At 39.4% G+C, this 27,738-nt stretch overlaps 1 protein-coding gene across 1 annotated transcript in view; it reads right to left on the minus strand.

The window, feature by feature from the left end:
• CDC42SE2 (CDC42 small effector 2) overlaps window positions 1-26,890 on the minus strand; it is a 269,695-nt gene extending 242,805 nt beyond the window's left edge. Inside the window, exon 1 of the mRNA XM_071802012.1 lies at window positions 26,881-26,890. The gene's annotated coding sequence lies outside the window, so the exon portion shown is untranslated. The remainder of the gene's footprint in view (window positions 1-26,880) is intronic.
• Window positions 26,891-27,738: the final 848 nt, after the last annotated feature.

Below are 27,738 nucleotides of genomic sequence, written 5' to 3' on the forward strand. Positions count from 1 at the left end.
CCTACCTATCCTGAGCACGTAAGCAAGGCAGAAAACCCCAAAGAAAATTATGTAATAAGAAGAAAATAAATTGAATTATTTCAAAGAGCAGATCTTGTTACTGTCTTTCTCTTTCATCTCTCGAATTATCCATGACTTAACCTCATTTCTCAACATCTAATTAATCTGATTCTTGCCTGACATTACAGTGTAGTGGACAGAGACTACATCAAATACCAACGTTAACTTCAACTGTACTATACGTATAAAATAATCCTCTTGTAGGAGCTCTATGGAAGTTTACCAGGAGCTCAGACACCAGATTCACAGCTCCAAGGAGAGGCTCAGGCCTCATATTGCCGACTCCTTGAGGCAAAAACGTTGTCCAAATTTCTTCCTGCCCAAGGGTGGCCGAGGATGCTTCTATACCGAAAGCAAATTGAGGTTGCCCCTAGGAAAATTAGTCCCTGGCAAAGACCTTGTAACAAGTTGCACTTTCTGGACATGTAATAAACTTTATTTTTTCTCATGTGTACTAGTATTTCCATTCTCTGTGTCCATATGTGGGCACAGAACTAAGGGTATTGTATTTAGGCATAACATTCTGCAATATTTTCAGTTTATGCACCTGTATCTTCAATTTGTATCTCACTCATCCTGGTGTCCTTATGGCAACAAAAAAATCTCACATTTCACAGAAAAAGTGAGACCTAAAATCTATTAATTTTTAGAGAATTCCCACTTAGTCTCTTATTGAATTCCCAAATGAAGCAAAAGGTAATCTGAATTGAAATAAACGAAGTTACTCAAAAATTGGAATGATTTTTGATTAAATTTTTTTTCATTAACATTTTCCTCAAGCTATGAATCATTGTGCACCTTGGAGAGCTCTGGTCAGTGCTGAGTCTGCTTCCTTTCTGCTCTTTGTGTCAGCTAGCCAGGCTGTTTGATCAAGGTTGACACTGCCAGAGAGAAGCTACAAGCCTCACAACCTCATGAAAAGGACAAGAAACTGGTGACATTATTACAGGACAGAGGAGAGAAGCTGAGGATGGCAGGCAATGATCAGCATGAGGCAAAGTTTGAAAGGAAAGGACCCACCAGTGGGTAGCAGTCTCAGAAGGGTTTAGTCTCTTTCAGCAGATTGTGCAGGTAGCATTAAATGAATTAATGCTTAATGTCCTGTATAGTTTAATTTTAGGGTTTCCTTTATAGCTTAGCAATTATAAAATATTTAGTCAGGTGTTTGTTACCTCATTAGACCTCACCTTGAATAACTGAGTACATAAATAAAGCATTCTATTAGCTTCATTTTACATTTCTGACATCTAACTAGAAGTGGTGTCACTCTGCAAAGCATATGACACCTGTGCAATGAGGATATGCCTTTCAAAAACTTGTTTGACATCTGAAAACCTTTGTCAGAGCTCTTCAGGAGAGTAACGAGAAGTTTTAAAAATAGGTACAAACCTCATAAAGACTTTGCAAATGCGGTGGGAGTAAAAGGTCAGTTTTGTCTTTGCAAACGGTTAATAGCAGGACACCATATGGCTATGTACTCAGACTGTTATTTCTTGTGTCTATTGATCATATTACTAACCACAGTCAGTCTGAAGATTACAGCATGGGGGATAGTGTGGCCACGTGCCAAGTTTTGAGGAATTACCTACTTCCCTATGCACAAGGCAGCATCTCACATGGGTGAAACAGTGGACAGAAGTGTCCCTCTGGTCTGGGCAAATGCCATAGCCACAGAAGGTGAAAGCTACTACTTAGGAATCTGTGCAATGACTGGGACAGGAGAAGAGAAGACTAAACCAGGGTCACTGATGTGAACCAGCCACATTTTTGGAAATCAGAACTAAAATAAATGGAAGTATTCACTGTGGGCATAAAATGAGCCATTATGCAAAGACAAAATTTAGTATAAGATGCAAAACTAGACATATGGTTGTTAAATCTTGGTACTTATAAAGGTGTCTGTGAATTCGGTTTTGAAGGCAAGGCAGTTTTTTGCAGCTCTGTTTTCCACATGGCTTTTGCATAAGAAATACCTAAGCTTTATGTTAGTCATACTTATCAAACAGAATCTTCAGTGCTTACCTGTCTTTTTTTTTTTTTTTTAATAAGCAAATTCTGCTTACCTTGTCATAAAACAGTCTTTTATACAGGGTTGTGTAATACAAGATTCTAGATTGACATTTACCACATTTTAAGGTAAATTTTTTGAAGTCCTCACTCAAATTTTATTTTCTTGTTCAGGTAGTCTTCCTGAATAATAGAAAATGTTGAAAATAAAAGATACCAGGAAAGCAATCCTCTCCAAAGCCTTATTTATGTTTTTGAAAAGATATTGAATGGATTCTGCAAAAGCCCTGTTGAGTTCTCAGTATATTACATATTAGCCAAACTATAACTTTTCCTGCCTATGTTATGCCATGTTATTTCTTGATGAACTCTTTAGTGGTCCTCAGGCAAAGAGAAAGATGCCAGTAAGTTCAGTGCAATAAGTCCAGTTCTCACATCTGCTTGCATCACAATGAGGAAATTGAAAAATATCTGTCTTTGCAAAGAAAGCCATTATTTTAAAAGAGATTTAAACAGTATTCAAAATTTTGAAGAAAAACCCTATTCTTTAGAAAGTCTGTTAAATAATTACTATATAGGATTAACAACACATCAGTCAGATGTGAAAGGCTGACAGTTAAACTGAGCTTTACATACCTGGCTAACCTTGATTTGGATTCCTTTATCAAATCCTCAGTGATTAATTTAATTACACATTTGCATAAGGTCGGTGGAAGATCCAGCACTGTTTCTACTTTACTTTGCTTGCCCTTCTGTGACATAGAAAATATTTTTGATCTTGGTTACTCTTAGATAGTTTTTTTAAATCTTATTGACTCCTGGCAAGTTGGCTGTGAAAAGTGTTCAAGAAGATGTTTAACAAATGGAAGAGGAACTAGTCAGGCTGCAATGAACTCCTCAAATGTTTGCTTCCATCAAAAACAAGGAAAAAATCACTGAGATTTTCACTGTCAAAACAACTGTATTTTTTTTGAAAAATCACAGAAAAATAACTGTTCCTGTGTTTACTGGTACATTTTTTCTCTTGTTCTTGTGTGTGTGAATGCCTCAGCCATTGCCATGAAATCCATCCTCTGTGATACTTGCCCTTGGCATCACTAGTGATGTGAGCAGTACCACTCTGGTGTTAGTAATTTCCCACAAAGCCTGAACACTGAGTTCATAAAGGTGAGCTTTTGGGCAACTCAGACACTTTCTCTCTCCCCCTAGAATGCATTTCAGCAACCTAAAAGGCAAGTGCAGTGTTGATTGTGAACAAGTGATACGTGGATGTCAGGCAGACTTTACAGGCAGACAACGTTGTAATTTACCTCTGGAGAGTTTAACTCAAACTGCCCAGCAGTGTCCTTTGCCATGTCAGTTGTCTTTCCATATTTTTGAATGTTACAACTTGCACACCGAAGGGCTTTTTTTTGGTGGGGAGTAAAATAAAGAGGGTGCCTACATAGTGTGTTTGTTGCTTCTTTGATGCTTAGCCCTGCCTAACCAATTTTTCACCTCTCTGTGCAGCCTCTGGTTCTGCTTTGTGGGGTCTTAAGTGTCTTGGTAACCTTTGAGGTATGGACACACATGTGCCTCAAGGAATTCTGTGCGGTGCCAGATGCAGAGCCTGTGCAGCTTACTGTGTTCTTGAACTCTTCAAAACACTGGAAAATTGCCTGCATTTGCATATGGCTGTTTTCAAACAGGAGCCTTTTGCCTGAGTTCTAGCCTTTCAGTAGTCTGGACACTACACAAACCGCAGTTTTCATGCACCAGTATAGTGTTTGAAAACAGAAATGTATATTTAATATATAGCTATGTTACATATAAATTTGTACCAAATATATAAATAGTAGCAAGGACTTGAATCCTGACCAGAAACACATCCCGATTACGATTTGATCACACAAAACACAGGTAAACAGAGGCTGCCATTTCTCTTTGACCATATGTTCAAGTGCTTGTGTGTAGCATCCTGCCTGCTTCCATATGCCTGTCTCCATTCCTTTCGGTTTCTGCCGGTTCTCACAGGTGTTATGACATTCCCAAATCCTCTCATTTCAGGTGTTTGTGCTGTTCCTTTCCCATCTCCAGCTATTCTTACTCTCCTTTCTTCAGCCTCTGTCAGCCCTCCCTGGGACATCCCAACCCACAGCAGCCCCCAGGCAGGTATTTGGTGGTACAAAAGGTGAGTTTGGTAATTTCGGCATAGCTAAATAATTCTAAATGTCTAATTTTGGGTGGCTATTTCATGGTAAGTAGAAACTAGAAGCATGAGAGACATTTACAATGTCATTTTAAAAGAGAAGAAAGAATTTGTTCTGCCTGATTTATCATCCAGGACTTTTGTCTAGACATTTTTACAGCAGAAATTTAAATCACTTATGACTTTAATTAGTAAAATGTCTTGGTTTAGTACATTAATGATTTCCAGGCAAATTAAATATTAAAAGGGAGGTCTGAGAAGTGTAGCTTTAAATAGCTGAAACTAAGATTCAAAAAGAGATGTCTTAGTTGTAGGGGATGTGTGTGTGTTTGTGTGTTTGTACATGCCTGCTAGCACAAAAAAAAAAAAAAAAAAAAAAGAGATTTTGGCTCATTTAATAATGGGTAAAATAATAAAGGTAAAGAAAAGGCTAGGGAATGATTTGTCAGTGGTCATAAAATCACAGGCATGTGTCTTTATCTTTCAAGAAGGAAAAAATTAAAAATGGCAAGAAATGACCTCCAGCCTTTGGTCTAAACTTACAGAATCAGTCTCAAAATTTCAGCACAAGGAAATTATTAAGAGCCTAGGCAGATGCTACAGAGCCTTTAGCAGAGTTCTACACACTCCCCAGGCAGAGAAGAAATTCACATCAGAAGAAAATGAGATGAGAGATGGAGAGAAAGTGAGTGTCTCACAAAATGGGTCCCTGTAGGCTGCTGCGCATATGTAAAACAGTAGATAAAAACCATGATAATTTTGATCTATCTTCTTTCTTGGAATCATTTATTTGTTTACTAAATTTAATTTTTGGCTCCTAATTCCTGTGAAATTTCAGCAGCAGAACTGATTTTAAATTCTTTTTAGAAGAAGCTTTGAAAGGTCTTTGTATGGAGTGTCTTGCCTCAAAGCAGTATACAGCATTCCTCAAATGAGGTGTGTTGCCAGCAGAGCAATTATCATAGAATAGTAGCATAATAAATATTCATTGGTAGACTGTTGCAGATCTGAGAATAAAGTCAGAATATGTTTTATTCACATTTAAAATGGCAAATTCTTCACATTATTAAAAAATTTAGTTTCTCTTAGACGTGTTTTTCTGGGCATCCTTTGGTTCTTAGGACAATGATGTCAAAGGAGAATAGGCCTAACCTAGGGGTTAAGAGAACTGCAGTGCTCTGTGTTACTTTAATGTATATGCCTGAGTAACTCACTGGGATCTGAATTCTAGAAAATACCTGCCAAAATTTTGGGACAGAGCTCCTATTTTAGAAAAGCAGTAATGTGGAAACAGGATATTTGGTCTTATGAAGGGAAGTCTCAGAATGGTATCCTCAAATGACGCCTAGCTTTGGGTAGCTGTTTAAAAATGAAAAAAGCAATAGGTACTAATCTTGCCAAGGGCAAGCTGTGCATACCTGTGTTCTGCCAAGTGCTTCATTGTCGAGAGATGTCACCTAAGAGCTCCGTGGCACCATGTTGTTAGCAAGAGAGGCTTCCTCCCATTTGATTGCAGTAGTTTTACATGCCCTTCTCTTGGCCGCAGCAGCATGTGTGGCAGGAGGGGGCTGAGGCAGCTGGAGGGACTCCTTTGGACACTGAGCTCAGGAAACCCTTGCAGGTGTTTTCATGAGCAGTTTGAAATGACAGACATAGTAAGCTGTAGAAACAAAACCTTAACTCCAGGAGGATTAAAATAAACTGAGATGAAAACATGGGTGTTCTTAACCTCCTCAGGATTTGATTCAAGAGCAGGAGCCTTATAGGATCTGTATGATATGGATTACATATACAGGTTCTTCCTCTTCCCCTTGGCATTGCTTCATGTCCATCCATGATGTTTCTGATCTTGTTATCATTCAGCACCTTGCTCTGCAGCAGTAGGAGTGCAGGAGATGATGCAGAGTCTGCTGGAATTTATCTCAAGTACCACTCAGGGATCTCATGAATCAAAGTCTCAGTTCGTTGCTTGATAAGGCAGATAGTCACTCCAACCTGAGAAAATAACTAGAAATATGACCTTTCTACAAGCTACCTTCAAACTGAAATGAAAGTTCTTTAAGATGAGATGGTGTCTGTTTTAACAGCTGGACCTGCTTGCCAGACAGATACAAAGAAAGCAGAAGAGGACCATGAGGTGTGGCACCACAAAAGGTCTGCCATGTACTGTGGGATCTCTTGTTTTCCATGTAGCATACAACTATGGTACAGCTTCTCACTGCCTACCATTAATTTCTTGGAGTGGCTGCCAGCAGGGGAAAATACACAAAACTTGATTCTTCTTTTGCATTTACTTGTTCTGTCTCTTTTCCTCTGACAGAGGTCACACCTGAGTGCACAGTGAAGAAATACTCAGAGCCCCAGGGCTTTGTCTGTTCCTTCCCCACTCAGGTTTGCTAACTCAGTAGCTGGTCTGTTTTGGCATTCCAAGCATAAGGAAAGCCTGGAAATGAAGAAGTGTCTTATTTTCTTTGCCTCCTTCCACAGCTCTGCTTCACAGTTTTCCTTTAGTCTTGTTCATCCCTGGTAGTCTCAACATTTTGAGAAAAATAATTGGTGCCGCCAATCAGAAATGTAAAGTTTCTCTTCTCACTCTTTTCTGACTTCCTATTTTCTCCATTTCTCCTATATTGTTCAAAGTGGGGAATGTGGGGGGCTGGGTGGGACAGAAACAGGTTCCACGTTGGTTCTGATGTTTCCTAGCTGTCTGAGCCAACACAATAAAGCTGGGTCCATTGACACCTTCAGCAACATCCGTGTTTAGATACATATATAGGAAAGCTGGGTAAGAAGGGCTTTCCTATAAATGAATTCCTCTATAAATAAATGTGTGGCAAATCTCTGTCCTTCAAGAAAGACCTCGACCACCGAGCATCTCTTTAATTTCAGAAGGAACATGCAGAATTAAGACCCTATTGTAAGCTGGACATTTCCCTTCCTTTTGGGAAATGTCAGCTGTTTAATTGTATGGGACTCATATTTCATATACACTGGAGCCTTCTGGATTACTTTTTGACACTGAGCTTCTGCTTCAGCCTTCTTCCCATTTTTTTCATGCCCTTCTGAAGCATTAGAAAACAGGATTAAAAAAAATACTATTTTTTTTTTTTTTAAAGTGATCTTGCAGGTAAACAAGGTAATAAACTGTAGCAAGTGGGAGAGCAAACAGTAAAAGAAATACAAAGCAGAATATAAACATACTGTATCAAATGGAATATTAAACATAACCCTAAACATACACTAAATGAAAAAGTAAAATAAGAAGTGATTTGTGGTCCAGTGGATTTTTCAGTCTTACAGAATTGTTCAGCGTCTAAGTCAGAAGAGAATTCAACTGATGAAACGCAGCACAAATGTTAAACTACTTACTAGATGGAATTTTGCAAAATCAAGGAGAACATAAGTTGAATTTTGAGGAGATTACAGTTTAGAACTAAAAATATTCAAGTATGGATGCACGGAAAAAAGTACCACTTCAGCTATTTTTACTTGCAACCACATTGCTTTCTCAGAATTGCTATTTAAACACTGCTTTAAGATCTGCAATGCTAAGCTGAAAGTCCAAATGTATAACTAGTCATGTTGTAATGAGTTTTCACTGAAAAGATGAGAATATCTGTAGGTTTTCAAACTGTTTGGTTAATATACTAGTCAAATCTTTTTTAAATAAAAAGCCACATCACCTGTTATTTTATTTAAAGACAAACACATACCTATAGACATCATTGCCAGTGCATTGAGATAGGGCACAAAAATAATGTACAGTGAGACTCAATGAGAATATACAGGGAAAAGATATAGTAATGCTGCTTTAGAAAAGAAGGATGGTGGAATTATTGTTTGTGGCTCTGTATTTATTCTGTTGCATACCATCATGCTCAGATAATCCTAATTCCATTGTTTACAGTGCTAGTAGTTGTAATATTTATGCTGTGTCACAGCCTCTGTGTGTTTATAGGCCTGGAAGTCCTTTGTGCTCGGTTGAGGGACTGAGGTGGCATGGGAGATGTTTTCATGCTGCTTGGATGTGCGTAGCCATTATTTTAAGCCTCTCTGGTATGACAGGGCTGCTGTTTAGAAACTTTGAAGAATCTGCTCAAAGGAACCATAGGAATAATGAGCACAGGGAAATCTCAGGCAGAGATGTGTTAGTTGCTATTCAGGGATTCAAAGTAAAGTGCACTAGCAAGCACTTTGTAGTAAATGTGTGCCCAGGGCCTGATAACCTTCAAATTTAAGGATGTATTTAGGGACTATCACATTTATAACAGAAGAAGAAACACTTTAAAAAAATATCCAGGATGTGTCAGTAAGGCACAAATGTTCTGGGGTCTACATTATCCTAGATGAAAATTATTCTCTTGAGTGCCTTCCCATTTTATCAGGGCAGATTTAGTCCCTATCAGAGGGCACCCTGAACCTCTGGGGTTGGCAAGAAGCAGGACTTGTGTGAAGTGCTTCCTTCACTCCTGTAGGAAACATCATGTCTGAACACATGCTTTGCCATCACAGGGGAAAAACATGAAGTTACTCATGCTCTGATGTGGTGGACATCCTCGGGGGCTGGACATCAGAGGTCCTAGCCGTGGCTGAGAGGTGGTTTGGGTGCTGAAGCAGATGCCATCTACTGTGGAAACACCTCAAATAATGAAGTGCTTTTATGGTCAGTATTTGGGCTTCATCCAATTTTAAAGAGAGACAAGGAGGAGCTTTTCAATGGCTGCACTGAGAGCAAGATCAACCCCCAGATGTTTCCAGACCTTTCAATTTTTTCTGTTTCCTTCCAGCTCTTTTTTCTGCCTAGTAGATCCATGTCTGAGTCTCTGCATTGGGAAACCTAGGGAAAAGAAAATTCCTTAACAACCTTTGCTTTGTTCTATTCTTGTGCATATAAAAGTGAAGTTTGGGATACTTCAGTGAAGGAGTCTTGCAGCCACACAAAGGAAAGCTGACTCTAGCATTTATTTACCCCTATTCATGTAAAGCACCAGTTATAAACAGTAGGCAATCTGCACGTATGAGGAATTTCAGGATTTGAGGATTACACTGGTATGGCGGGGGCTTTTCCTTTCAAGTGTGCTGCACTGTATTTCTAATAAATTTTTAGCCTTTAATCAATTGACTTGTGATTTAATTGACATGGACTGCAATCCTTTTGTTCTTTGCTCTGTTGCAGCTGTAGCTAACACACATCTGATTGTACTTCAAGTGACCCAATTGTTTATTTCCCAGGGAAGCAAAGACTTATCCAAAGTTCTTAGGTTTTCTTTCTCTTCTCTCATTGAGTATTTTGCTGGAGTTAGGAACACAGGTCCCTTTGTTGCATGGCTAGCAGATAATTTGTTTTGTTTAAAAAAACAGTAAATATCTGCCATTAGTGCTGCTGCAACTGCTAGCTATGAATATGAGAATATTTCATATTTAAATTAGTTGTGAAAATGAGACTAATTAGTTTTAAGTATTAATCTATGACTAATACCTCAAAAGTCTCAGTGAAGAGAAAATGTGCCATTCTGCTGTTATGTGGCTTAAGAGAGTAAGATAAAGCTCTGCAGTGCATGTTGTTTTAATTTAAAAATATTCTAATTAATTTTATCCTGACTTGGCAAATGCCTGAAGCAGCATTTGGCTGTACAAAGGGAGTGTGCTGTGCATCTCTATCAGTGTCTTAGCATTAAAGTGCTTCTGACAAATATCTAAGCCTCTTGCAGAGGATATTGAGGACCTGCTGTTTGAGTCATACATTGAGCTTATTGTCCAGCATCTCTGGCTTTCAAAGCTGCTAAAGCTGAAAGTTGATAATAGTGATACTGAGCTCTGGTACTTTCCATCAAAAAACTTCTCTTTAAGTCATTGATAAAGATCATGAACCACTGAGAGGCTAAATGATGTATCTAACCAGTATCACATGAGAAGTCACTGTCAGAGCCAGAGAGAAAAGAGGCTCAAGTCACCTGTTCTGACCACAAAACTACACTTACTCCTTACCTGTCAACCCCTCACTGTGTCCAATTTGTATTAGTATGGTAAAGAATCTTTGAAAACATAAGTACGTGTTCAAAAACACTGTTAGGGAATAATTTTGTGGCGTTGCCATACTTTTTTCCTACACATTTCTTTTTTGTTAGGGAAGTCAAAGATTATTTGCGCAGAGCAAATATTGTTCAGCTGGATTTTTTTTTTTTCCAGCTCTTTTGTTCCTGTTATGCAAGATACCTTCTCTGCTTTTTGACTTCAAACTTTTCTATGGAAACCAATTAAGGAGTTGTCATGTTCCTTGTCTGACAGGATAAAATAGCAACCGAAGTCTGGTACCCCATCCAAAATAATATGCTGAGGATGTTTCCTTTCTATCAAGTTTAAATGAGATTGAAATTGTTATTGATCCTGAGTTTTACAGAAGAACGTATTGGAGATAGGGCTACACCTTCGCCCAACTTCTTTTCTTTCCCTTTACTTACATTTCATCTCTTAACTTGACATTCTTCCCTCTGAGAGCTTTAAGTTCACTGTTTATCTCTGTATGAGTCTTTCCACAATGACATTTTAGTACAGCTCTTATGTTTAACCAGCTGGTGTTATTGTTCCAGGTGCTTCAGAGCAATACACCATTAACATATTGGGGTATTTGTTACCAAAGGGCAATAGTGACCAGGTTATAAAAAGAGACAGGCATTTCATGGGATTTTCAAGTGGCTTGTATGAGTTAAAGAGAATTCCACTGACTCTGAGGCTTCCATAAAACCCACTTCCAGCTTTTTGTACAAGATTTTTCTTAATACAGGGGACGTTAATGTGTGGAGTTAAGTGATGAGTATACCCAGGCACTTCACTGGTATGTATGCACTGTACGTGTGTGTATTTTGAGTCACACAACTCAGAGAGGTGGTAGATGCCCCATCCCTGGAGACATTCAAAGCTCAGCTGGAAGGGGCTCTGAGCAACCGGATCTAGTTGAAGATGTCCCTGCTCATTACAGGGGGGTTGGACTAGAAGTACTTTGAAGGTCTCTTCCAACCCAGACTGTTCTATGATTCTATGATATGCCACAGTGCTGCCCTGGTGCTGGGTAAGGCCATGTAATCCATCAGAGCATCCTGCAAGGTAGCGATTCTCCTTGACTTTGGCAGGATGTTTGTGCTCCCTGCTGAAACAGATGTCACATAGTGCTGTGCCAGCAATATACATGGCGTGGGATTCAGGTTCCACATAGGAACACTGGAAAAAGGAAGACCTTTTAGGTACTCTCAAACTGAATAACTAAAAAAACCAAGAAAATAAATTAAAGTGAAGAGGATTAATTTATTTATCTTTCAGTGTATCAACTGAACTAAAGCAAAGGTTAATTTTCTTGTAGTCTGTAAGAATAACAATATGTAGTTTAATTTCTGAGATACTGTTTTGGATTTTTTTTTAATGTAGTCAAATACTGGGAAGGTTCCAGAGACTTTTTCTTTCCTTAGTGAAAGATTTTGCTGAATTTGACCCCAAAACACAATTGTCCTGAACTTCTATTTTTTATTTATGTATTTGTATGTATTTATATATTTACCATTCACTGTACTTCTGAAGTGAATAATGTTCAGGGTATGATGGGGAAACCAGGACATGAGAGGAATCAAAGTTCTTGGTGTTCTTAGCTTTTTTAATTTTAAGAATTCTCTCTCAGAATACACTGCCTTGTGTTCAGCAGATTTCTGGCAAAATCTCACTTTTCCAATTTTACTACACTTTCTGGCAAAGCCCCATTTTAAAAACATTTCTATGTGTCTGTGAATAGCACAAAAAAAAAAGTCAATACTGACCTTTTTGTACTGCCTTATCCCTTCATTCTGGAATACAGTGTGTGATTTTGAAGTTTTTACTATTGAAACTATGTATGTAAGGTGCAGTATGTATGTCTGCTCTCAGTTTTCTGAGAAATTTCTTTAGCTGGATGTGCATAAAATGACTGTTGAGCAAAGCGTAGGTAAGTGGAGCAGAGTTGGGATGGTACAATAGACTTGAGTGAAAAAACAGAAATAATGATTTAGAAAAGTTTTCTTAGCCTGACTAATGGGCCTTCTCTTGTCATTCTTTCTCAGAGGTTGTTGACATAGTCCTGAGGAGATGATGAGCTGTTAATAGTACTTGTTGGGTTTTTTTTTCCGCTCATGAAAATGTATCTCAGTAGAGATGGAGAGAACAGTAATGCTAAAAACATGATGGGTAAGCAGAATGCTGAACAGAATGAACTTTAAAACCTTTCCCCAAAACACTGATAAATGAGTTCCTTAAAATGCTTTATTTTGAGAGATAGGGTAGTATATTCTTCATTTTATTGCACATCTAGCATGAAACAAGATATGCTTCATTTGCTATTTTGCCTGAAGAGTCACTGATAAAATCAAATTTTGTATCCAATCTTTCACTGTAAAATATTCAAACATTTTTTTCCTGCCAGTACTCACAGAAACAACTGAACAGAGTGTCTCCTTCCACTGCCCTTTGTTTATTCCTGACTTAAGAGGTCTACCAGTATGGAAATTGCACCTACTTTTCATTTTTTGAACGAATATTGTTTTTTAAGTAGCTCTTGGGGTTTGTTCTGCACAAACCCTTTAGGCTGTGTTTAGGTAGTACACTAATTCAGATGTTGTATCCCAAAGTATGTTAGTATCCCAAAACAGAGATACCCTCTTATTCACAGGGGTAAAATTAGGCAGGTGATTTGGTTCTTTGCTGAGTGGGTGACATGACCTCTGTGAAGGTAAATGCGACTGCAGGCAAGAACAGGTCTTTACTGGCAATACTTTGTGAGGACTGTGTTTCCTGAGGACCAAGATGAGATCTGCAAAGGTGAAGGGAACTGTTAAAATGGTAAGACAAATCCCAAGAGCAGATTGAAAAGTAGGTTTTTATTTTTTTCCCCAGACATTAATACTTTTATTGTAGAGGAACAGGAAGGGAACGCTCAAATGTTTGAATCCTCTTTGGTAATAGCAATGTTAAATATCACAAGCAGATTTTATGTCTACCCACTCAAGAAGGAAGGTAAATACATTTTGGAATTTCATATCCTACTTTGCTGATCCAGTTACTTTATACTCTGGTCCCTCTGCTACGCAACAGTCTATTATAATTTGTTTTATTATTCAGTGGCTTTTGTTGTGTAGCTTGAGATTATATATAGTATTGGAAAAAGAAATGCATTAGACATGTGGTGTTCAGCTTGCACACCCTCATTTCTTTTATTTCTTTGTTGTGATATATGGCAGATTTTTCCCTTTGGTATTCAGTATCCTACAGAAATGAAATGTTGATGGAAAGGAGCTATCAAATGACAGCAGTAGTTAGTGAGGGTTTAAATTCTTGTACGCAGTACAAATCCTAATGTAACCTTTACATTCCAGAATGAAATGTTGAAGTTGGTAGGAGCTACTGTGCTCAACACCTCCCTGGGTTGGGCTATCTGGCAAGTGCCACCGTGTTTCTACAGCTCTCTCTCTTGTTCTGCTCAGATTTTCCCAGTTTCCCACCCTTTTATGATTATCACCCAAAACTTTTCCTTTAAATTAAACAAGTCTTTCACAAGAAAATAGCTACTGAGGATTTTATTTAAAAGTGTTTTTTCTGAACATTTGTTCTCATGAGCCGGGTCTGCTGCTGAGCTCTGCTGGCCAACTTGCTGCCCCATTGAGTCCTCCTCAGCATGGTCCTGGGGCTGGCACAATCCCTGATACAAGCACCTGCATGAAGTGTTTTCTGAGTTCACCAGACACACCCCAAAGGAGTGTATTGAGGTACCCTCACTCTTGCTTCATGCGGTAGTTGCCTATAGTTTTTCTTAATTAGTCCTCAGCTATGGCTAATGTCAGTTAGCTCCCGATTGCTTCCCAAAATGCTGACAAGGGATCTTTACTTACTGCCTTGAGTTACTGTGGTGGAAAAAAGAGCAGCACTGAGTGACACTTCCACACATTTCTTTCCTCACCATCAAATACCATAACTGAGTCTCACTGCACTTATGGTTTCAGCCCAGTAGTCTTAAATATGATACATAATGAACAACAGCTTTGTTGTGAGGTTAAAAGTCCAGCAGCTGGAAGGGCTTACTTGAAGGTATTGCTACAGCTCATGGGTCTGCATGATCTATCTGCCAGCATCCAGGATGTGGGCAAAGCTTGGTTTTTCTACCTGAATTTAATTATTTGAAAAATCCACTGTGTGTTCAGGCCAACAGAATTATGGAAATAACACTGTAAATATTATTCTTTTTTTCACCATGGAAATCAGTTTTTGTAGTTCCAGACACATATGCAAACAAAGCAGGAGCTGGTGTGCTCCATCACTAGAAAGCAAGCAAAAGAGCAAGAGAGAAGTCAGTGTAGGATGCACACACTTAATCTGATTTCATTAGCTGTATGATCTTTAACTAAAGTAGAAAAACTAGCAAGTCTGTGTAAAGATACTGTCATTTGATTTTAGGAGCTGCCAATTGTTTTCATTTTAGCTTAACAGACTGCCTGAAGCTAAAGAAGGTCTGAGCAACAAAAGTAGGCTGAAATGAGAAAAACTATGAATTATGGCAAACACGATTACTTTGGTGTAAGACTGTGTGTGGACCCATTTGCTTTCTGGTCAAAGTATATAAAATCAATTTACTGAAAGTCAATAGCAAACTGCCAGGGTGAATGTTTTTTGTTCTTACATTATGTCTTGAACACTTATGCAACCCATTACTCTTTTACTTCTGATATTCCATCTGGAATAAGCCTTCTATATTTAGCACCTTAAAAAGCATTTTTTAAAAATTTTATTTTTATGTCTCAAAATAAATTGCACAAAGTAGAATTTCATACGGAGTGCTAAAAATCATCTTAGTTCTTCACTGGTTCAACAGTCTTCAAAAAATGTGCTTGACTTTGCCTGAGGGGCTGTACAGTTTAATGTCGCTGCTGTACCTCTGCATCTCCAAACTGGTTTTACTTTTTATAGGTAAATGCTGCGTCATTGTGCTTACACGTTTCTACATAAATAAGGCAATTTGACTCCAGACTTCAAAACCATTATTGCTATATTGTTGTATACAGTGTAGAGATTATAGTGTGGGCTGTTATTTTGTATTACAGGTTAAGCTTTGGGTCGATATTCTTCTAATTGTCTGTTCCTGCTCTCGAATTTAATCAACAAATTTTATGTGCATTAACATAGAATTATAATTTAATTTTCTCTACAGCTTTCATATTCTCAAGGAGAATAATTTGCCAATTTGATACGTTTGCTTATTGATTTCAGTTTGTGTTGCCAGATGTTCTGCTATGCCACTTGATGTCTGGATGCAAAGTAAATGAAAAAGAAAATTCAGAAAAAAAACCCAACAAACTAATGCTATGTTTTACAAAGAGGTGGAACTACTTCTTTCTGTGAGCCATATCTTGTTCATATTTTCAGACCGTTGCTGCTGGATGGTGGACAGACTGCTGGGAAAAAATGAAGTATGTTGAAATTTGAAATGGAGATTAAACACATGATGAAGAAAGAGTTCATATAGCAAAGCTATTTTCTGAGTTTATGTGCACGTCTGTGTATTTTTTTTAGAGGACTTACTTGCCATCTGTAACTAATCATCAGATATAACTCAAAAGAAGTTAAGAACCACGAAGATGATTAAGGGAGTGGAGCATCTCCCTTATGAGAAAAGGCTGAGGGAGCTGGGTCTCTAGTTTGGAGAAGAGGAGACTGAGGGGTGACCTCATTAATATTTATAAATATGTAAAGGGTGAGTGTCATGAGGATGGAGCCAGGCTCTTCTCAGTGACAACCAGTGATAGGAAAAGGGGGGCAATGGTACAAACTGGAACACAGGAGTTTCCACTTAAATATGAGAAGAAACTTCTTCTCAGTGAGGGTGACAGACACTGGAAGAGGCTGCCCAGGAGGTTGTGGAATCTCCTTCTCTGGAGACATTCAAAACCTGCCTGGACACATTCCTGTGTAACCTCATCTAGGTATTCCTGCTCCAGCAGGGATATTGGACTAGATGATCTTTCGAGGTCCCTTCCAATGCCTAACATTCTGGGATTTTGTGATTCTGTGAAGTAACTGTGGAGGAGATTTTTTTTTTTTTTTAATTAATTCAGGTACCATCTCCTTTACCTCATCTACTCAAAACCAAAGACATATATTTCTCTAAAAGCCTTATCTTCCCCCTTACTTAACACTGTCAAATTTTCTAGTCTGTTTTGGTGATTTTGTTTTCTCTTGACTGTCTAAGGATCTGCTGTGACTGCACTGATGTTTCTTGTGTGACAGCTAGCTTTTGCTCACAGAACTTACGCTGCAGCAAACCAGTTCCTCCTCTCTCTTACAACTGAGTAGTCGCATCCTAAAGTAGATGCCACTGTCATAAATTGATAATCTGCTTTGTGTCATTAAATATTGCATTTTGTAATAATACCAAGAGTAATAAGGAAGATGACTTCCATGAGAGAAGCCAGCTGAAACACAGTTTCTGGCTCTTCTGATGGAGATTTCAATAGCACCCTGAACCACTTCTGATGAAGCACTTTGTTAGCTGTTCCCCATAAAGAAAGAGATATACTACTACATCCCAGAAACAACTATTTTCCCACTTGAATTGCATAGCCACCATAGGAGGCTTATGTACTTCTCAAAATCAGTCTTGTCTTCAAATTTGGGGGAGGGGTGGTGGTAGTAATAACGTCCTATAATTTTCATTTTAAAGTCTTGTCTGTCAATGAAGTTTGGTTATTTTTTTTTCCCCATATATTTACTGATGGGGGACTTCAGCAACTGTGCAAATAGGCATGTGAGTGAAAGCAAGAAGGTGTATCAATGCATTGTGATATTGTATATATAATTGATGCAAGTGTCTCAGTTGTGACTATGCTGACAAGAGATGGATGTGACAATACCAAAATATTCCAAGAATTCATCTCTTTTTCTGAATTGTTTTTGCCAACTAGATTGTCTTTAAGTCAAAACAATGGAGTTTCTCTAAAAAAAAAATCCTTTGACTGCATTAAAAATAATTTAATATATTCCAGATTAAAGATGAAACAAATTTACATTTTGGAATGTGTAAAGTGCTTTATGTAATTTTCTACATTTTCCACAATTTTTTAGTTGACAGAAAACTGAAAAAGATCAGTCATTCATATGCTTTATGTTAAGGTTGCAAATGTATATTGTTTGTCTCCATGATGTTGTGGAGAGACATTTCAGCTGAGATGATCCTTCATGTTAAGTGCAGGGGTTTGGACAGATAAGCAGTCTAAGTGCATTACCAATCAGTGTTTCTAAGCCAAGTTATCTTCAGATTTCTTGAGGGCAGGAAGGGGTTATATGAATTAGAAACAGGAAATTAACACATTTTCTCCGTTCACTGTGAGACCTGTGGTTTCTGCTGTTACCAGGACTTTGCAGGAGTAAACTCTGTAATTCCTTACAGTTTTTCTGTAATTCATACACATCGGTCTGACCTCTCCCTGTCTATAGTAATTTATCCTTCCTAGTGTACTTTTAAGATATAAACACTACTTTCTGCTTCTGAGCATTTGCTCATTGGGTGTATCTTTAACTTAAACAACTGACATTAATGCAAAATAAGCTCACCCGCACTGGAGGAACAAAAGAGAAAAGAGGACTGGGTTTAGGCATTAGATTTCCTGTTTGTTTCAATACAAAGCTGCAGGCTGATCTCACTAGTGGCTCTATCCAAGAACAACAAGGCAGAGCATGATGAGCAGCACAGTGACTAAGCTGCAGCACAGAGCCTGGAGAAAAGTGGAATTCAGATATAAAAGAACCATGAGTACAGTGGCAATTGGTTCTGCCTCCAAGCTGCCTTCACTCCTTGGGGCCCTGCTTAGACAGGACATGTACTTTACTTACAAGGTTCCTCACCGCCTCCTTTCACTTCAGCTTTGTAAGAAAAGCAGGGACACCAGAGCTGGGCGTCTGGGCATCTGCTTCTGCCTGTGGTTGGGCGCTACAGGCGGCTGGTGGCGGGCTGCCACCTCTGTGCCCAGCCCTGAAGCATGAGCTGGGCTTTAGGGTGCTTCATACTGTGTTCTCTTTGCCTTTGTCTCTGCAAAATGTATGCCCAGATGCTACAGACCAAACCCAGATCAATGAAGTGATGTAGTAATTCAAAGCTCATTCGAGTTCATGAAGAATTTTTCCTGTTTCTTTTTTTTTTCTTTTTTCCTTATAGATTTTAATGGGTTTTCATTTAAGGTCATAAGGCCTTTGATTAATGGATGGCAGAATTATGATATAGGAAGAGGCCTGTTGACACATGTAATTATTCTTGCTCTGAAGTGATTCTGTGCGATCCATTCACTTTATGGAACTTGCAGAGGTTATGTGGTGAGATGAAGAATTCTACAAAGTGACATCCACGCAGTCTCATTACGTTCAGTATGTCTGTACTGTTGTGACTATGGCTTCTGCAATAACTTAATTATTGTGACTTGAATTTGTATCCCTGATATCATGAGAGTTCAATATTTTCTTTCATTTTGCCACAGCTCAGTAGTTAAACTGCAGACAAGAAATGATAATGTCCTCATATAATTGCACTTTGGCATGGTGTCATGCACTTCAAGATGGTGCAAGGAATGCTGCATATTAATCTGTGCTTCTGAAAGGCAGATTCATTCCCAGAGCTAATGCTTGCAGCGCTAAAATGTGTTTCAAGGAAATGTGAAAATTTGCTATGTTTCCTCAGTACACAAAATGCTGTCAACGGATTATGATGAACAGTTGTTTTGTCAAAAGAGTTCTTATCTCTGTAGATTTGGAGCCTTTTATTTGCTTTTGCATATTGCTTTTATTTGCTTTTACGTATGTTACTTCAAATCACTTTGAACACTAAACTTTAGACTTCTAGTTCAGAATAATAAGGGATCTTTTGACATTTTAGATTTAATTTAATAACTTATCTGTTGACTTTCACAAAGTCAAAACACCGATTGTAGATGTTGGACTATTTGGACAGTCAAATTGTCCAAATTTGATTAACAAAGATTAACAAAATTTCATTAACAAGATTAACAAAATTAGCCTTGTAGTGAATAGCAGGGGTCATCAGACTCTGTCCTTTGTTGTGTCCAGGATCAGATTTCTGCTTGGCTAATCCTCTCCTTGATAAATATCTACCAATTATATTGCAAACAAGTCAGTGGTCTAATGCGATAGTTTTCCAATAAAGGTTACACAGTTTTCAAGAGTGACTTCGGAAGCTTTCTTCCAAACATGTTTACCTTTTTCTTTTTTGTGTCAACCATCTAACACCATGTCTTTTAACACTAATAGCAATGCTCATTTTAATTTCAGTAGGACAGAAACCTGCACAACCTTTAACACAACAAACCCTTGCTGACTTAGTGCAGGGTATACTTATGTCAGGAAGGTGAGATTACGTGATAACTTTCATGGATATAGCATTTGATTCCTAGTAAACTCCTTTGCTGTTTATTGACCCTCATTGTCAATATACCAGTCACAATCTGAGTGAATTGTTCAGCCAAACTGCAATTCTCTTCCAGTGCCGGAAGTCCACCTGATGGCAATGAGCATAGCCTGTTGGGTCATGCCAATATATAGCCAATGGCTGTTTTTTGGATAAAATATGCTCTAAAAGAGAAGACACAGCAAAACTGGGAAAAGAACGTACTTTTTTTTTTTTTTTTCTCCCTTGAAACAAAACAAAACAAACAAAACCCAACCAACAACAACAACAAAAAACCCAAAACCAAACCAAAATGAAAACTCTCCCAGTCTTTTATTTTAGTTGTCTTGTCCAGAAGCTGGCCCTCAGCCTTGTGCTGGGGACCATTGTAGTCTACTCTGTAGTAACTACATGGCTGACAGTTCCTCTGTAGTCACAGCTCTTTAAAAAAATCAGATTTGGCAGGACAATTGTGAGACATCCAAGTGTGATGGACCTAAGTCGTGTTGAGGAAAAAAGAGCTTGTCTCTTGTCTGGAGTAGGTTGCCATGCTGTCACTTTCCCGTCTCCGCTGGAGACATTCAAGACCCCCCTGGGCACAGTCCTGTGCAATCTAAGTGAACCTGCTTTAGCAGGTAGGTTGGAATAGACAATCTCCAGAGGTCCCTTCCAGCCCCAACCATTCTGTGATGCTGTGATGCCTTTGTCAAGGCTTTCCCGTGACACACACTGCTTGCTGCCTTATTTCCGGCTTTGAGGTTGATGAGGGAGAACTGCAATGGGGGAAGAAGATGTCTATGGATACAGAGTGCACAAATGTAGAAGTATGATGAAAAATAACATCACAACCTTTTCTTTTCTGGACTGGAAAGTCAGAAAGTCCCAGGCGATTACCCTGTGTATTGAGATATGGATATGTGGGTCATTATCTGTAATATTATGTACTTCCTTGTTTTATAATATAATCCTTGAAGATTTGTTTTTATAATGTCAGAAATAAGGTTTTAATGTACTTCAGGGATTACTACTTCACATCTGTCTGTCTGCAGGCAAGAGAAAGCAAAATTATTCTCTTTAATGAAATAACTGAAGCTGTTGTATTTGCCTTCCATGGTTTATTAGCAGGAACTTGTTTGGTCCCAGTCATTTTCGCTTGATACAGTGCAACAAATACACACAGCTTTACTATGGATGAAAGGATTCTCCAGATGTGTAACAGAAAGCTCAAACAGGAAGCTAAATTTGACAATTTAAAGGCAGGTGTTTTTTCTGTTCCATTCACATGACTTTATTAAAAAGCTGAATCTACTTTCTGGGAAGGTTAGAAGGACAAGGCTACTGCCTTTTTACACTGTTTTACTTATAGAGTGATCTGTAGGCTTCTGTTGGGTTAAGAACTTTGCATAGGAAGTGCTCTTGGCCTAGGTTCTGGTAGATTTTATGCCAGAAATAATGTGTGCTACTGAAACAACTTCTCTGCTGCTCTGTGAACTTGTATAAAGTAATACTTGATACTTTATAGGTGCTTCAATATATTTTTTTTTATGTGTGTTAATACCACTTGTTGGCATTTAGTTCAATCACAACACCTGAATTAATTTATATCAATTTCTTCTGCAAAGTACTAAGTGAAACTGAACCAGTGAAGATCTGGCAGAGACTTGTTTTTAAGATGCTTAGGTACAAAACTTCCTGGGTGCCAGCTGGATGCTTATTTTGGGACTGGATGATCACAAATATCTGTAATTACCTAGTTACCTATTTTAATAATTTTCAGCTGGTCAGGTACCACAGTTTCTATATGATTCATGTTGTGGCCCATATAAAATCTTTTGACAGTCTCAATTCACTGGCAGATAGCAATTTACATTACAGAAACCAAGACAAAATTACATATTGCTATGCAGAAATTATTTACACAGCTCAACTGTGCTCTGGGTTGGGATATCTTCATCATCAAAAAGAAAGCTAACCCTATATCATCTCTGGATTTAAAAAAAGGTTCATTTTAATTTAAGTTGTTGACCATGCTAACCTCATTTATGCATGAGAGGCAACAATTTAGTAGCATAATGAAAGAAACAGAATTATTTGCCATTCTAACAAGTCCCCATAGCTGTTTCCATTATATTGTCTAATTTACACAGTTAAATAAGAATATCTAAACATTTTTTTTCCTTCCCCTGAACAAGGATTTATGTATGTTAGATAATGATCAAACAAATCCTGACATATATAAGTATATTTTACAACTGTTTCAACTGTATTCATTTAGCAACAAAACATTAGAAGAAGTAGTGCAAACAGATTAAGTTGAAATTGCTAGATGAAAATTGAAGCTTGCTAGGTGTTTACTTGGGAAAGAAAGTATGATGTGAAGTAGTGACTGCAGTAGTACTGATCGATGCTAGCCTTGTTGCAGTTAATAGTAACTTTTATATGGAATTTAGTAGGAGGGAGATGAAGCAGCATTTTCTTGCCTCTGACTTGACCTTGTTCAGTTGCCAAAAGACAGGTTTGCTTTCCTTCAAAACAGAGAAGACTAAGGCCAACGTCCAGAAAATCACACCCACCTTATGGATGGTGATTGCCAGGGCAGTTTGCAGAACTGTGGGCTTTTGGAGAAACCAAGGCAACAGCCAAGAGAACTAGAAGTATGGGGAAAGATGAAATACTTAGCTGACCTATTGGTAGAGATAGAAAGGAAATATTAGGAGGCAGTAGAAACACTCCGGACAGGCTATCTTTTTGCTCTATGTTGCGTAGTGCATAGCACATAGAGTCATAGAATGTCCTGAGTTGGAAGGGACCCACAAAGATCACTGAGTCCAACTCCTGCCCCTGCACAGGACAACTGCAAAATTTGCACCATATGTCTGAGCGTGTTGTCCAATCGCTTCCTGACTAGTGTGAGGTCTGGGACCGTGACTGCCTTCCTGAGGGTCCTGTTCCAGTGCTCCACCACCCTCTGGGGGAAGAACCTTTTCTTAACGTCCAACCTAAACCTCCCCTGGCACATCTTCCTGCCATTCCCTTGGGTTTTGTCATTGGTCACCAGAAAGAAGAGATCAGCACCTGCCCCTCCTCCTCCCATTGTGAGAAAGCTGTAGCTGCCGTGAGGTCTCCCCTCAGTCTTCTCTTCTCCAGGCTGAACAAACCAAGTGACTTTAGCTGCTCCTCATAGGGCTTCCCCTCTAAAACCTTCACCAACTTTGTGGCCCTCTTCTGGACAGTCTCCAGTAGCTTTATATTCTTTACACCTCAGGTGAGGCTGCACCAGAGCGGAGCAGAGTGGGACAATCACCTCCCTTGTCCCACTGGCAATGCTGTGCTTGACACTCCCCAGGACACCTCAGGAGGCCCTGTTGTCTACCAGGGACACTGTTGGCTCATATTCAACTTGCCATCGACCAGAACCCCCAGATCCCTCTCCAGACCAGGGCTCTGGGTGGCCTATAGTAAACACCCACAGCAACGTCCGCTTTGTTTATCACTTAATCCTTACCTAGAGGCTCGCAACTTTGCCATTGCCAACTGCCAGCTCCATGCATTCCAGCCCCTCTGCTACATACAGTGCCACCCTGCTGCTGCTCCTGCCCTGCCTGTCCCTTCTAAATAGCCTGTAGCCATCCATCATTGCACACTAGTCACAGGTTTCACTAATGCCAGTTATATCATATCCCTGGGACTGGACCAAGGCTTCTACTTATTGCTTTTTCCTCATGCTGCATGGATTAGTGTAAAAGCACTTCATGTGTGGTTCAGTATCCATCCCAGAAGGGCCTTCATCTTCAACATCAGTTGTCTGCACACTCAGTTCCAGGGCCTTATACCTGTTGTGTACAGGCACCTGGGAAGGTGGAGGCAGGCTGAGAATGGATTTGCCTGCCACCCCGAGCAGTAACCTGTTTCCATTCTCTGCAATCTCGTGGGTCTCCTCATTCTGCCTGGTGGCAAGAGGGTAGGGGATCCTTTAGGGCCATGCTTGGCCTCTGCACCTGCCTCAGGGATGGTAGCATGTGAGTCCACAAGTCAATCTCCTTCTCTGACTCCCTGATGATCCTCAGACTGGACACCTCCTCCCAAAGCTCTGTCACCAGGCTGAGCAACTCCTTCACTTGAGCACATAAACCACAGGTGAACTCCCTGCTGCCATCAATTCCTGCGCAGAAACTCGGGCACGCTCTGCAGGCTGGGACTTGGACAGTTGCACATTCCCATGTGAGCTCGTTTTAAGTGACTGCAACAGTTCTTGCAGCTGGAGGGACCACAAGGGATGCTGAAGGCACAGCTCTTCACTGGGTGGATACCATGCCTCCTGCTGTTCTTAGCTCCTTGCTAGTGGGTTGTAGCCTCTGCTTGGAGTAACAGGGTGCTTCCTGTTTGTCCTCCCTGCTCACCCTGCCTGTACAAATGTGATATAAGCACTTCTGAGCACCACTGCAAGGTAAGATTTATTTTCCTAAGACATACAGATATCACAGATACTGGAGGGGAAGATAATGTAGTATCTTTGTAAAAGAGGCCATCCATTGATTAAAACTTGGAGAAGATTTCTTGCTCTAAGGAGTCTTATCTAGATTTCTGTTAATCTAAGAGCACAAATAGAAACTCTTTCTTTCCTCTCAATTTCTTTCATACCTTTGTTTATTTAGAAATACCCTGCTGAAATAAAACTCTTAATTTACAGCTTGAAGTTTTGGGGACTGCAGGAGACTTAGAAAGCTAGTAATAATAATAAAAGACAAAAAAATAATCCACTTGAAAAGAGGAAAAAGATAGAAACAATGAAACTAGAAGGGATAATCCACAGACACAGAGGTTCTAATTGGACTTCCTGGCAACTTGTCAAAATGAAATCTTAGTCCTCCCTTGTAAAAGAGCACCTTTCATTGCAAGTTATCAGTGACAAAGAGTAGGAGACATCTGTGACTGTGACATGCCTCACATTTCTGAGTATAGGGCTGAAAGCAAAAACTCAGGGAGTTGGACAAACAAGCCCCAAACTCTGGTCTGACTGCACAAACATTTTGTGCAGTTTGATTTCTCTAGGATCCAGACTAATGTATAGGCCTGGAGATGTCAGGAACCTTGCTTCCTTGTCTGTGAAATGCATGATCATATTTAATGGAAGAAAGTTGTGACTGTGAAACCAGAAAAATTACTTTAGAATTTGAATTTATTCATTTTACACTGCCAGATAGCATCCGTGTCCTGTCTCACTCAGGGGCGCAGGCTCATCAGGGGAAGGGAGCTTAAGCATTTTATTCTCTTATCTTTCAGTAGAATTAAATTAATTAAAAAGGATCAATTTAATTAAAGTCGTGATTGTGACTGATTACCAAGTTTGACAAGTCAGGAAGATTAGAAAGTGGCTATTATCGCTGTGGGTCAATGAATCAAATTTATGAGTCCCAATGTCAACAAACTCAGATATGTTTGAAGGTGGATGCAGTTTTTATATTTGTACCTTGTCTAATACTGTTTCTCTTGTCACTTTTGCATCAATAGCCAGTGTAGGAGAGAAAGAAACTTTTGGACAGATATTAACAGCTTTTGTAGAATCTAGTACTGCTTGAAGTTGTCCCATAAAGCAGTGCATGAAAGTCAACTAATTAACTAGCCAGCAACTGTGCTGACCAGGACTTTGTGCTTGTTGAGTGTCAGGAAATTGAATCTGGGCTTCAATAGGGATAGATGAGCTGTTGCTATGTAAATGTCCCCATACTAGTACTGGTTACAAGGTTTAGCTGTCCACTGTGATATATCCATGACACCTAGGGTGAAGGCTGCAAGCATTCTCAGTGTGGTTTGTAAGAAAATCAAAAGGGATGAAAAATCCCCAAATGTTTCAGAACCTTTCCTGACAGCTTCTTGAACAATCCTCCCAAAACTCTATGGGATAAGAGCACATTAGGTTCCTCCCATCCACCAAATACACTTAGCAAGACATGGCAGATGCCCAGAGTCAGTTCAAGGCCTATCAGTAGACTAGGCAAAATGGATTTTCCTTTTTCTCTTTCTGGATTTCTCCTCTTACGCAACAAATTCAGTTTTGTAGCTGCAAATTCCCCTTCCCAAATCTACTACTACATGTAAAGGTGGTGATGCAAGCAGATGGAGGTGCATGCATGTCTGCTGCTGAAAAGACTTGCTAAAGGAATAGCAGTGAAGGCAGAAGTCCTGGATTCTTCATGGTGAGAGGAAATTCTTACCTCAGTCTTTTTCTGCCCTATCCCTGCACCCATGAAGGCACTTCCATGGGATATCTACAAGATCCCCTTCAGCAAGGGGTCAGCCTGAGAGCAGAGGGATCAGTCCTTCTGACACAGGAGCAGAGTGTACATCTCTAATGTACAGGTAATGGCACTACTCCTAAGATGACACTGCCACCACCCTCACAGGTGCTGTCATTTGGACCTTTTGCTGCATTACCCTACAAGGAGGCACTGAGATATTAGCCCAGGCTGAGGCAGGGCCCTGTCTGTGGTGCCTTGAAATGGGGGAGCTTGACCTCTTTCCATGCTTCATTCCCTTTGTATTCCCTTGGCATCCAATGTTGTTGAATTAGGGATGTGAAAAAATTACATCCCTGTCTGTTTCCTGTGGTACCTCTTTATGGACCTGTTGTACAGGGCCATGCCTGATCCATTTGTGAATCTGCTGGTGCTGTCAGTCTCCATCACCTCCTCCAGCTGCAAGTTTCAGAAGTAGCCAAAACCCCCAAATCTCCTTGAAGCCCTGTCTAGGCTGGGGAGTCCAGCTCCTCTCTCACATGCGTTTTCTGTTTTTGGGTCAGAGAGACCACACAGGCAACAAGATGTCTTCCAATTCTTTTTTTCCCAGTGTTTCCAAGGAGGGGAAAGGAAAGTGCTACACAGAGCAGGCACAAGAGAAGGAGTAAGATCTGGAGCGTCTTCTACTTGGAGGCTATTTGGCTATCCAAGTCAGATTGGCTTGTGCTTAGAGCTGACATTACAAGCTTTTATTATTTGAGGCAGTTGATATTTACAATCACTTCTTGGAGGACTCTGTTTTTAAAACTGCAAGATCCCTTTGGCAGATGTTGGTATGGAAAAATATAGGATGTTTCAGGAAGATGGACCCAATTTCAAAGCAGTATATTTCACAATGGCAACATCTTACAATTACACAAAAATTTACAGACAGTTTAATGAGTTATCAAGTTTTAGTAACCTTTTTATGCTCTACGTTCCCTCCACCTGCTGTATGGACAACATCAAGACAATAGTTGAATTTGTCCCAAATGCCTCTCAAAGTGTCTTCTTCCACTGAGGTCACTGCTGCCCTGATTCTGTTTTTGAGCTCATCCAGATTAGTCACTGATGGCAGCACAAAAACACAGGTCTTTGGTGTACCCCCACAAGAAAAAGTCACGGGGTGTAATGTCTGGGGATCTTGATGGCCATCTTTTTGAAACACCCTGTAACTGCCTTTGTGCATTAGCCACATTACATTACTTGAGCAGACAAATGAGCCTCTTCTCTGTGTAGTGCATTACTTTGCGCTGCATGCAAGAGACTCCTACTTTACTGCTATCACTGGAAAAGTTCTTTGCAAGATTAAAGTCAAAAGTGTGGCTAATCATTTGTCATTTGTTAGTTCACTAATCAGGAATGTGCTGTTAGAAATCTGCAGAACTCTCAGTTTTGGAATAAAAAGTTTTTTTTCAAAGTCTCTCATTTGACTATTGACATTTACTTTTTTTTTTTTTTCTTCCTTGAGATAGAAGAAGTGGACATTAAAAAGGTACATGTCTGTGCAGAAATCCAAACAATAGCCAAATACACTTAAAGGAAACAGTAGCTCCTTCACACTGTAGGAGTTATTTACTACTTTGCCAAACTAACAATGAATAACTCAAACAGTTTCCTCTTCAGTGACCCTCTCTTGCGTCCACTAAATTTGAAGGAAAAACAACCACTGAAATCAATGAGAACAGGATCATGCACACAGTGTGCAGGCTCTGTAAACAGATAAACAAACCTGCCATCCCAAATCAGTC

Source organism: Patagioenas fasciata, chromosome Z (genome assembly GCF_037038585.1).
Source record: "Patagioenas fasciata isolate bPatFas1 chromosome Z, bPatFas1.hap1, whole genome shotgun sequence".
NCBI classification, from domain to species: Eukaryota; Metazoa; Chordata; class Aves; order Columbiformes; family Columbidae; genus Patagioenas; species Patagioenas fasciata.